The 13,142-nt window shown below is 41.0% G+C and overlaps 1 protein-coding gene across 2 annotated transcripts in view; it reads right to left on the bottom strand.

Moving 5' to 3' along the window:
• Positions 1 to 13,142, bottom strand: part of LOC115148600 (double C2-like domain-containing protein beta) — a 363,678-nt gene that overhangs the window by 261,230 nt on the left and 89,306 nt on the right. The gene's annotated exons all lie outside the window — the stretch shown is intronic.

Below are 13,142 nucleotides of genomic sequence, written 5' to 3'. Positions count from 1 at the left end.
CTCCACAGTGTAACAGACTTTGACAGATCAGAGTCATTATATGATATTTTGTAGAAGGGGCTACGTTCCGCAGACTCACATTTTGAAACGTTAAAGCAATTATATGAAACTTGCGCTGTAAGCGAGGTAATGACATTGTATAGTATAGCGCAGGTTGATCATTGCTTTCATCAGAGACCCAAATGGCACCCTTTTCCCTATATAGTGCAATACTTTTGATCAGGGCCCATAGGGGTGTTAATTACATGAGTATTTTTGTTGCGTTCTGTGTCAGTCAGACTAATGATGCTCTTCAGATAAACCTGTAAAGGTGAGAAATTGAGAGTGGATGACTCATCTTGTGCAGAAGGATCCCAAAAAGAACACCAAAATGCCAATCTCTCCAATTCCTCTCAATAACAAGATTCAAACTAACTGCCTTTGATTGACCAATCTCATGTAGAGCACTTACATAAGGGGTGTGTAACTTCTGGCCCTGTCTTCAGTATGCAGCATTTAGAATGTCTCAACATTGAACTCAACCAATAAAAATTTAGAACAATATTTAGAGTTTAATAAACGCCAAGTTTTCACCTCCCAAGTGGTGCAGCGGTCTAAGGCACTGCATCACAGTGTTGCGGCGTCACTACAGCTTGGGGTTCGATCCCAGGCTGTGTTACAACCGTCTGTGACTTGTAGTCCCATAGGGCGGCGCACAAATGGCCCAACGTCGTCCGGGTTATGGGAGGGTTTGGCCGGGGGAGCTTTACTTGGCTCAACACGCTCTAGCGACTCCTTGTGGCGGGCCGGGTGCGTGCAAGCTGAAAGCGATCGTCAGTTGAATGGGGTTTCAGTGAGAGGTTGTTAAGAAGCGCGGCTTGACAGGTCATGTTTTCAGAGGACGCATGACTCGACCTTCGCCTCTCTCGTGCCTGTTGGGGAGTTGCAGCGATAAGACAAGATCGTAATTGGATCGCAATTGGATATCACAAAATTGTCGAGAAAGACGGTCTATATATATTTTTTTAAGCTAATTTTTCACGTTGGAATTTTTTCATCTGAAAGGGATTTTCATGAGTCGCTTTCTATGTGTATGAATTATGGCTGTTCTCATGCTTTTAAAACCTTTACTTCACATGTGCTTTAAAATGTCGTTTTTTGGGCAAAACGCTATATCCGATACACTTGTTTCATCCCAAAACGTGCTATATCCAGACCCGTGACAACAGTCTACAGACATATTGATAGACGAAGTATACACCAGCCTTAACTTTCTAAATACATGGTTCTGATGCTATGCAACTGAAAGTCTAGAACAATATTCAAAATTCTATAAATACATGGTTCTGTCATAGATTAGGTTTCTTTAAATATTTTCCCCACATTTAGGAGGGTAATCAGAACTTGAACTTATTAATTTAAGCCAGGGATGGGCAGCTCCAGTCCTCTGGGGGCAGAGTGGTGTCACACTTTTTCTCCATGCCTAGCAAACACAGCTGACTTAAACTAATTGCATTCTAAACTGAAGATCATGATTGGTTGATTATTGTAGTCAGGTGTGTTAGCTGGGACTGGGGGCAAACGTGTGACACCAATCAGGCCCCCCAAGCACTACAGTTACCCATCCCTAATTTAGGCTAACTCCTGGCTTAGTCAGCCAGATGCTGTGATAAACAGCTGTCACTCTCAGCTGTTTGTTACCTTAGCTTTGAGCTCTTGTGTGTTGTGGACCTTTTGATTGAGGGATCCCTTCAACAGTTTATTGGAGCCTGTGATGTCTGTTTCTGTTGGCCAAAAAGGAAACTTTCTAAACAAGCTCATGAAAAGTAGAGAGCCAAGATCCAGCACCATTCAGGTGAAGGGAGAAAATAATACAGCAGCAAACATATACGGACACTGGAAACAGCAAGCTGAGTCACTCCGACTATAAGAATCAACCCATCCTTGACCTGCAAATTACAAACTTTCAATGTCCTTAACCTGTTGGGGCTAGGGGGCAGTATTTGCACGGCCGGATAAAAAACGTACCCGATTTAAACTGGTTACTACTCTTGCCCAGAAACGAGAATATGCATATAATTAGTAGATTTGGATAGAAAACACCCTAAAGTTTCTAAAACTGTTTGAATGGTGTCTGTGAGTATAACAGAACTCATATGGCAGGCCAAAACCTGAGAAGATTCCATACAGGAAGTGCCCTGTCTGACAATTTGTTGTCCTTCTGTTTCATCTCTATCGAAAATACAGCATCTCTGCTGTAACGTGACATTTTCTAAGGCTTCCATTGGCTCTCAGAAGGCGCCAGAAAGTGTAATGGGGTGTCTGCTGTCTCTGGGCGAAGAACAGCAGGAGAATTTGTGAGTGGTCAGCCTGGGAACAGTGACACTGGAGATACGCGTTCATGAGAATTCTCCATTTTTTTCTTTCAGCCTTTGAATGAATACAACGTCGCCCAGTTGGAATATTATCGCTATTTTACGAGAAAAATAGCATAAACATTTATTTTAAATAGTGTTTGACATGCTTCTAAGTACGGTAATGGAATATTTTGAATTTTTTTGTCACGAAATGCGCTCGCGAGTCACCCTTCGGATAGTGACCTGAACGTACGAACAAAACGGAGGTATTTGGATATAACTATGGATTATTTGGAACCAAAACAACATTTGTTGTTGAAGTAGAAGTCCTGGGAGTGCATTCTGACGAAGAACAGCAAAGGTAATCCAATTTTTCTAATAGTAATTCTGAGTTTGGTGAGGGCCAAACTTGGTGGGTGTCAAAATAGCTAGCCGTGATGGCCGGGCTATGTACTCAGAATATTGCAAAATGTGCTTTCGCCAAAAAGCTATTTTAAAATCTGACACCGCGATTGCATAAAGGAGTTCTGTATCTATAATTCTTAAAATAATTGTTATGTATTTTGTGAACGTTAATCATGAGTAATTTACGGTGGGTATGCTAGTTCTGAACATCACATGCTAATGTAAAAAGCTGGTTTTTGATATAAATATGAACTTGATTGAACAAAACATGCATGTATTGTATAACATAATGTCCTAGGAGTGTCATCTGATGAAGATCATCAAAGGTTAGTGCTGCATTTAGCTGTGGTTTGGGTTTTTGTGACATATATGCTTGCTTTGAAAATGGCTGTTTGATTACTTTTGGCAGGGTACTCTCCTGACAATCTAATGTTTTGCTTTCGCTGTAAAGCCTTTTTGATGTGGTTAGATTAACGAGAGTCTTGTCTTTAAAATGGTGTAAAATAGTTATATGTTTGAGAAATTGAAGTTATAGCATTTTTTAGGTATTTGTATTTCGCGCCACGCGATTACACTGGCTGTTGACTAGGGTGGGCTAGCCCAGGGAAGTTAAATCCTTCCCTAAAGTGTATATAATCAAACTCAAAAAGCTGCCCTTGATTTATCGTAATGAAAAAGCCTGTAGAAAACCCATAATTATTTTTCCAAAATGTATTTAAAATGTCCAGAAAGAAAACATTTTACATCGGCTATATGATATTAGTACAACATAGTTGAAACAAATTGATTATACATTTCAAACAAAATCAGGTCTGTCTTTTCACTAGCCATGCATGTCATACTAAGATGAAAAAAATAATAGTGACATCACTTTCACAAGAATTTTAATTAATGTCAATTTAACAACCTTTCTGAAAATGATTACAGTGTCTTCAAAGTATTCAGACCTCTGGACTTTTTCTAGTTTGTTGTGTTACAGCCTGAATTTAAAATTGATTAAATGCTGATTTAATGTCACTGATTTACACGCAATACCCCATAATGTCAAAGTGGAATTATGTTATTGAAATTAATTTAAAAAAATGAAAAGCGGAATGTCTGTAGTCATGAAGTATTCAAACTATTTCTTATGGCAAGCCTAAACTACTTCAGGAGTACAAATGTGGTTATCAAGTAAGATAATGAGTTGCACTGACTAACTCTGTGCAATGGTGTTTAACATTATTTTTTAATGATTACCCTATCTCTGTACCCCACACATACAATGATCTGTAAGGTTGAGCAGTAGATTTTAAGCACAGATTCAATGACAAAGACCAGAGAGGTTTTCCAATGCCTAGAAAAAAAGGACAACTATTGGTAGATGGGTAACCTTTTCAAAAAGCAGACATTGAATATCCCTTTAATTACACTTTGGATGGTGTATCAATACACCCAGTCACTATAAATATACATGCATCCTTCCTGACGAACAGGAAGGAAACCACTCAGGGATTTCACCATGAGGTCAATGGTGTTGTTAAACCAGTTACAGAGTTCAATGGCTGTGATAGGAGAAACCAGGAGAAACCAGGATGGATCAACAACATTGTAGTTACTCTACAATACTAACCAAAATGACAGAGTGAAAAGAAGGAAGCCTGTACAGAATAAAAAATATTCCAAAACATGCATCCTGTTTGCAACAACACACTAAAATAATAAATGTGGCAAAGAAACTGCGTTTTTGTCCTGAATACGAAGCATTATGTTTGGGGCACATCCATTACTGAGTACCACTCTCCATATTTTCAAGCATAGTGGTGGCTGCATCATGTTGTGGATATGCTTGTGATCGTTAAGGACTGGGGAGGTTTTCAGGATAAAAAATAAACGGAATGGAGCGAAGCACAGGCAAAATCCTAGAGGAAAACCTGGTTCTCACCAGACACTGAAAGATGAATTCACCTTTCAGCAGGATAATAACCAAAAACACGAGACCAAATCTACACTGGCATTGCTTACCAAGAAGACAGTGAATGCTCCTGAGTGGCCGAGTTACAGTTTCTGTAAGTGATAATGCCCAATAAGCTGGTGTTTGGGTGATATATTGGCATGGGTGTTGTGGTAATATCCTCCAAACACTGGCTTCTAGGGACTATCACTTTTATACAACGGGTTACCAAAATATTAATGATTGCCATATTTTCATTAAAAACTTTATTTTTATACATTTATTCATACTATTTCACCCTTCCATGAGATATAGTCCCGAAACAAATCTAGAGTTGCTACCCGAGGCGGCTGGTCATTTGTTCTATTAGTTGGTTGCCAGAAACGCGACCCAGTTGTTAAGTCTTTTTGTTCTGTATCTAAGGACGTTTGTTCAAAATGTTCTATTGGCATACTGGCTGGCAACGTTCTCATCCCTTGCTTGCTAGCTAGCCAACTATGGCTAACATACGGTCACGTCACAGTGCAAGCCAGAATAACAGCAAAGTAGTTGCATTTGCATAAGCTGTTTTCTAGTGACATTTACAGTGCCTTTGGAAAGTATTCAGACCCCTTAACTTTTTCCACATTTTGTTACGTTACAGCCTTATTCTAAAATTGATTAAATTGTTGTTTTGTTCTCATCAATCTACACACAATATCCCATAATGACAAAGCAAAAATAGCTTTTTAGAAATTGGTGCTAATTATTTAAAAAAACAACTGAAATATCACATTTACATAAATATTCAGACCCTTTACTCAGTACTTTGTTGAAGCACCTTTGGCAGCAATTGCAGCATCGGGTTTTCTGACGCTACAATCATGGCACACCTGTATTTGGGGAGTTTCTCGCATTCTTCTCTGGAGATCGTCTCATGCTCTGTCAGGCTGGATGGGGAGCGTTGTTGCACAGCTATTTTCAGGTCTCTCCAGAGATGTTCGATCAGGTTCAAGTCCGGGCCACTCAAGGACATTCAGAGACTTGTGTTGTCTTGGCTGTGTGCTTAGGGTTGTTGTACTGTTGGAAGGAGAACCTTCGCCCCAGTCTGAGGTCCTGAGTGCTCTGGAGCAGGTTTTCATCAAGGAAACCTGCTCCATACTTTGCTCCGTTCATCTTTGCTCAATCCTGACTAGTCTCCCAGTCACTGCCACTGAAAAACATCCCCACAGCATGATGCTGCCACCAGCATGCTTCACCTTAGGGATGGTGCCAAGTTTTCTCCAGACGTACGTGACGGTTGGAATTCAGGCCAAATAGTTAAATCTTGGTTTAATCAGACCAGAGAATCTTGTTTCTCATGGTCTAAGAGTCCTTTAGGTGCCTTTTGGCAAACTCCAAGTGGGCTGTCATGTGCCTTTTACTGAGGAGTGGCTTCCATCTGGCCACTCTACCAAAAAGGCTTGATTGGTGGAACGCTGCAGAGATGGTTGTCCTTCTGGAAGATTCTCCCATCTCCACAAAGGAACTCTAGAGCTCTGTCAGAGTGACCATCAGGTTCTTGGTCACCTCCCTGGCCAAGGCCCTTCTCTTCCGATTGCTCAGTTTGGCTGGGCGGCCAGCTCTAGGAAGAGGCTTGGTAGTTCCAAACATTTACCATTTAAGAATGATGGAGGCCAATGTGTTCTTGGGGACGTTCAATGCTGCAGACATTTTTTTGGTACCCTTCCCTAGATCTGTGCCTCAACACAATCCTGTCTCGGTGCTCTACGGACAATTCCTTCAACCTCACGGCTTGGTTTTTGCTCTGACATGCACTGTCAACTGTGGGACCTTATATAGACAGGTGTGTGCCTCTCCAAATACTTTACAATCAATTACATTTACCACAGGTGGACTCCAATGAAGTTGTAGACACATCAAGGATGATCAATGGAAACAGGATGCACCTGGTTTCAATTTTGAGTCTCATAGCAAAGGGGCTGAATACTTATGTAAATAAGGTTTTTCCAGTTTTACATTTTTTATACATTTGCAAAAAAATAAAACCTGTTTTCACTTTGTCATTACGGGGTATTGTGTGTAGATTGCTGAGGAAAAACATGTATTTAATCCATTTTAGAATGAGGCTGTAAAGTAACATGTAGAACAAATGCAGAACAAATGTAGAAAGGTCAAGCAGTCTGAATACTTCCCGAAGGCACTGTATTTGGAGACATCCATAACAATGAGCTAATGATGCTGGATTTCACCTGGCATAGAAAATGTGCTCTCTCGTCAGGACACTGTTGTTCAGAGGATATAGCCAACGACACAGCTAACACAATCACTTCAAACTGAAGCTGGAAAGACCTCAAACTAGCTACATTTAGTTTCGTTTAACCTGTTTTCCATTGACATTTCTTTGTATATATCCATAACAATTATGCCGATTCATGATTCTGACTGGCAGAGAAAAGCTGCCTGCCTGACGGTCTCGTCCCGACTCCTACACGTTCATTACTATGGGACAGCTGGAGATCAAATTTAAATGTTACAATGTCAGAAAGGCAGACAGCAAGGTTTATACAAATCTCCACTATTGAAAACCAATTGCTTTTTTAGATGCTTTTTTTACAATGGAGTACAAGTTTATCAATTGTCTGGCTGGGCTGATGAGACAGTGGATTGTGCAGTGAGATGGAACAGAGTAAATAGGCATTTCAACATCATAGCTTTAGCCGGTGGTAACTTGTGGAATAGACACTGGCTGGAAGGCCGTTTTAACCAGTCAGCGTCCAGGATTAATACCACCTTTTGTATGCAAGTAGTTAGGCTTTCATAAGATTTTATGAGCCAATGGTCATCTATTAGGCATGTATTCAGTCATTTTTAATTCTTTATCTGATAAATGTATTTATTAATTCACAACTAGGATGTTGCTGGGCCCAGCACAGGCAGTGTAGTCCCCTGGTCTTCTGCTACCAGTGCTATGGGAAAGGATGCTAGGCTTAGCAGAGACAGCTCAGAGGTGAGTGCAGTGGAGCGAGGAAGAAAACAGAGACACAGATTTACTGCGAGTTCCTTATACATGTTGGCTCTATATGTAATAGCAATTAACACTTGGGAGAGGCAGACAGTGACAGCAGAGAAGATGCAGAGACAGACTGCACAACAGGGAGGCAACAGAGGCAACATTAAAGTGGTGAGTTGTATCTTCAGTGGTGTGTTTACATGTTGTATTTGTCTTAAACTGCTAAAAAAGGAGGACTATGTTTCACCCGTCACTGGTACAGTAAAAGTTGAGAAACGCTGTACTATAGCTGCCTATATTATGTGTCAGTAGCATTACTGCCTGGGTGTGTAAGTAGGTGGGCGCGCAGTGATGTGGTCTGGTGTGGCTGAAATGCCAGGGCTACATTTTTGTCCCAATCTGGTGTGTGGCAAAACGTGTTTTGTCATTATTTTCTACTAAATGGCTGAGTACTGTTGTCCAGGTGTTGAGGAAGTATGAGTAGTGAGAAGAAAAACAAACAGCATGTTCTCTTTCGGCGAACGGCTCTGCATCACGGCCAGTAACTTGATTGTGTGTTTAAGTCAGTGATTTCCTGAGTGGCTGTTGTGTAATTAATGATAAGGACTGAGTCAAATGGACTTGTGTACGAGACGCTCCAGTTCATTTGGCCGTACAAAAACACTGAAACTGATAGAGACATAGTTTCTTAAGCAGCGCCCTGGTACATACTGCACTGAGCACTGAATGCTACCGATTGCCACTTCATCAAGCCTGTGTATGGCATCTAATTGAATATGCGCATTCGGGGAAGAAGTGGTCACGATTCCGCATGTGTTTCTTCCGGTGCTCATTAAGAAATGCAATGCCCATTACTGAAGCCCAAACTAAAGTTGTCTTTGGTGAATGGTTTCATACATGTGTTTCGTGGGTTGTCTTTGCCATTCAATCACAACAAACAAAAAAAGGGCAGTAGTAAGTAACTTAGCGTCAGCAAGGTAAACTAAGTTCGCTTTGCTATGGCAAGAAGTCTTGACTGACTTGCCATCTCAAGATGACCTGCTAATTCAGTTCTATGTGTAGGCTAAAGCCTGACCTTGTGTTCAGCCAACCTGACATCAGCTAGCTAGCATAGCTTGGGGATAGCTACAGCTGGCTTGCCAATATCGCTAGCTGATATTTCTCTGTAAATTCACAGTTATGCCAAGATAGCAAGAAGTACCAGTATCTGGAATGTGTTTCATGAGACACTTGATCTACAACACCTTGCTACGAACGTAGCTTGCAACTTGAAGTTTTATCACGTCATGTACATGTTTCCATGGAAATTATATCAACAACTGCAAGTTGAATGCCTGGTCTTCAGTCAGCTCAGCTGTCAACACAATATTCTGTAACCAGATAGTTTTGTCTCGTATCGTATCTCCTTATGTCCGCTGTTAGATCTTTAAATGGGGGGAAAATCATAGAACTAATATCCCTACAGGTGTAGGTTACATGTGGACATTACCCAAACATGGCCAGCTTGAGTGTAGATAGAGTACCAGTCAAAAGTTTGGACACACCTACTCATTCCAGGGTTTTACTTTAATTTTACTACTTTCTACATTGTAGAATAATAGTGAAGACATCAAAACTGTGAAATAACACATATGGAATCATGTAGTTAGCAAAAAAGTGTTAAAACAAATCAAAATATAATTTATATTTGAGATTCTTCAAAGTAGCCACCCTTCACCTTGATGACAGCGTCACACTCTGGCATTCCCTCAACCAGCTTCACCTGGAATGCTTTTCCAACAGTCTTGAAGGAGTTCCCACATATACTGAGCACTTGTTGGCTGCTTTGCCTTTACTCTGCAGTCCAACACATTCCAAACCATCTCAATTGGGTTGAGGTCAGGTGATTGTGGAGGCAGGTCATCTGATGCAGCACTCCATCACTCTCCTTCTTGGTCAAATAGCCCTTACACAGCCTGGAGGTTTGTTGGGTCATTGTCCTGTTGAAAAACAAGTAATAGCACAAACCAGATGGGATGGCATATCGCTGCAGAATGCTGTGGTAGCCATGCTGGTTAAATGTGCTTTGAATTCTAAATAAATCACAGATGGTGTCACCAGCAAAGCACTCCCACATCATTACACCTCCTCCTCCATGCTTCATGGTGGGAACCACACATGTAGAGATCATCCGTTCACCTACTCTGCGTCTCACAAAGACACGGCGGTTGGAACCAAAAATCGAAAATTTGGACTCATCAGACCTTATTATTGGTGTCCTTTACTAGTGGTTTCTTTGCAGCAATTCGACCATGAAGGTCTGATTCACGCAGTCTCCTTTTAACAGTTGATGTTGAGATGTGTCTGTTTCTCTGTGAAGCATTTATTTGGGCTGCAATTTCTGAGGCTGTTAACTCGAATTAACTTATCCTCTGCAGCAGAGGTAGCTCTGGGTCTTCCTGTCCTGTGGCGGTCCTCATGGGAGCACTTGAAGAAACTTTCAAAGTTCTTGAAATTTTCCGTATTGACTGACCTTCATGTCTTACAGTAATGATGGACTGTCATTTCTCTTTGCTTATTTGAGCGGTTCTTGCCATAATATGGACTTGGTCTTTTACAAAATAGGGCTAACGTCTGTATACGACCCCTAACTTGTCACAACACAACTGATTGGCTCAAACGCATTAAGAAGGAAATAAATTCCACAAATGAACAAGGCCCACCTATTAATTGAAATGCATTCCAGGTGACTACCTCATGATGCTGGTTGAGAAAATACCAAGAGTGTGCAAAGCTGTCATCAAGGCAAATGGTGGCTACTTTCAAGAATCTCAAATATAAAATATATTTGGATTTGTTTAACACTTTTTTTGGTTACTACATGATTCCATATGTGGTATTTCATAGTTTTGATGTCTCTACAATTATTCTACAATAAAGAAAAACCCTGGAATGAGTAGGTGTGTCCAAACTTTTAACTGGTACTGTACATGTATCAACTAAAAATCGATGGGGGTGTTTTTGTTACAAAGACGAAAAATGTTCTGCTGTAAATAGGCTATCATGTTGATTTGCTTATAAAGGCAGTATGCATACACTTTACCTAGCAAATGAAAATAAGTTGTGTGTAGAGTACAACCACAGATAGAACAAGAAGCATAACAATCTTCAGCTGTAACAGAACTAGTATGGCATTCTATTCTATTTCTATGGCGAGAAAAAAAATATTTTATCTTGTTTGGAAGTAATTATATTAATAGAGTAACTAAGTACAAAATAGATTCAGGCCAGTGATGCTGACGCCGTTGCCATTGCCGCGTTCAAAACAACTTGGAACTCAGTAATCTCAGACTTCCGACTTCAGTGCGTTCAAGACATCTTGGAACTCTTGGGAAAAAACTAGCTCCAACTGGGAAAAATGAATGGTTCTGAATGGTCACCCAACTCGGAATTACAAGTCAGAAACTCTGGCATCTTTCTTGAGCTCCGACTTTATGACCTGAAGATCACTGACATCATGATTGACATTTGTTTTTTTTCTAGAGTTCCCAGTTGTCTTACAAGCACCATATGCAATCAGCTGTGTAATGTTATGTTGCTGAATGCTTGCTGACACATATTCCTCGACAAACTGCTCAATGTTGTTGAATGCATTAGAAGTTTGTGCCAACTTTATGGAAGCCCATTTTCACTTTTATGTTGAGCAAGTCTGTGTGCGTTGCAGATGCAACATGTCCAAAACACATGGCAGCTGGGGGCGGACCACACCTTGTCTCTGGGCAATTAGACATCATTGGCAAAGTGGGCATGTAAGTAATTCATACTCAACCCATCCATACCCATCGTGACGCACTCACTTCCAGATATAATTTTGGACAAAGCTAACTTTATGACCAAAATTATCCTATTTACACTTTGTAGTCAATGTTGATACTATAATTAATGTTCCTGACTCATATCGATGCCACATAAGCAGTTTATAACCAGAGAAGTTGGTTCTATGAGGCAGTTCCCATTTATTAAGACTCAGTAAACCATTACGAAGTGGCACATGGAATATGTGACCCGATTCAGGAAACTAGGTCGCAAGTCACGACTTCACAGGAGAGGCATTTGAAAGTAAAAAATATGTTTTTTATCAAAATGTGTTTTTTGGCAGAAATGCCTTCTCGAACATGTGAACTTTCATTTGCCTTAATAACAAACGTTTGTGCCATCTGTAAATATGAATAAAGTTGTTAAATTACGAGCCTAGTTGGTTCAGCAAAAGAAAAAGTCAGGAACCTTCCAGCTAGCCATGATTGGCTGAGATAATGAGTGGGCTGGACATGCCAAGAGATGGTTTCAGATTGGTCTGCAGTGTAGCATCTTGTGTCTATAAAAGGAGCTACTTGTTATGCATAGATAATCCTTTCTACTGCAGTTTTTTCCAAAGATATAAAGTTAGCCATGGAGAACTGCAAATATGTTGGTACTGCTCTCAATAACATTGCTGCCCTGAATTTATCAGGCGCTATCAACAAAGGTCAGTGGGAAAAAGTTGTGGACTACTTTCTGGAGGACGATCGTGCCATGCTAACTCTCTCTGATTCTAAAATGAATCAGACGATGAGGAAATGCCTGATTTAGGTAAAAACATTTTCATTGACGAAGACATTGTAGTCTTCTGATGACAGTGATGGGGAAGAAACGGCGATCAACAGTGTTGTAGTCAAGGAAGAAGTTGACCGAGTTTTGAAATCAGTGGAACACAACGGGCCAAACAAGCTGTACAAACTAAACGGAAACGACACAGGACGTCTTATTTAATAAAAGGGGTTGCAGTCTGCAGCAGCGCAGTCATCAACTACATGCACCATTTCTCCACCAACTACGGAGTTAGGGAAACAGGTGTGTACCTGAATTGTGATAACTGCAGTGGCCAAAACAAGAACATAGTTGTGCTCTGGTAGTGTGCTTGGCGGACCATGCACAAGCTCCACCACAGTCTGGACCTTCACTTCCTGATCACAGGCCACACCAAGTTTGCCCCTGCCTGGTGCTTCAGCCTCATCAAGCAGCGCTTCAGAAAGACCAGAGTGACACTTTGTCTAAGATTGCTGATGTTGTGAAGGACAGCACTGTGACAGGGGTGAACATCCCACAGCTGGTTGGACTGGAGGATGGTACGGTGCTGGTGGAAAGCTATGTCTGGCAACAACACCTGACTCCGTACTTCTGACCGCTGCCACAGATCAAGCAGTACCAGAACTTCAGGTGAAAATAATTTTCATTACATTGTATGAGGTTATTCTTCTTATCTAAACTTGGGAGGTGAATTGATGTTGTGCAGGGTAGTAATGTCTTTTGATTTGTTGCTGTTATTTCGTGTTTTACAGCTTCAATGCTCCGGAGCCTGGTGTTGTCACCAAGGAGCATTCGGACTCAGTCGGGACCAGGTTTCAGCTGCTGCGCAATGCTGACATCCTTCCTCCCATAGATGGTCTGCCTGTACAAG

This window comes from Salmo trutta, chromosome 15 (assembly GCF_901001165.1).
Source record: "Salmo trutta chromosome 15, fSalTru1.1, whole genome shotgun sequence".
NCBI classification, from domain to species: domain Eukaryota; kingdom Metazoa; phylum Chordata; class Actinopteri; order Salmoniformes; family Salmonidae; genus Salmo; species Salmo trutta.
Note: the sequence above shows the minus strand (reverse complement) of the source record. Positions and strands in the feature narration are given on the sequence as shown.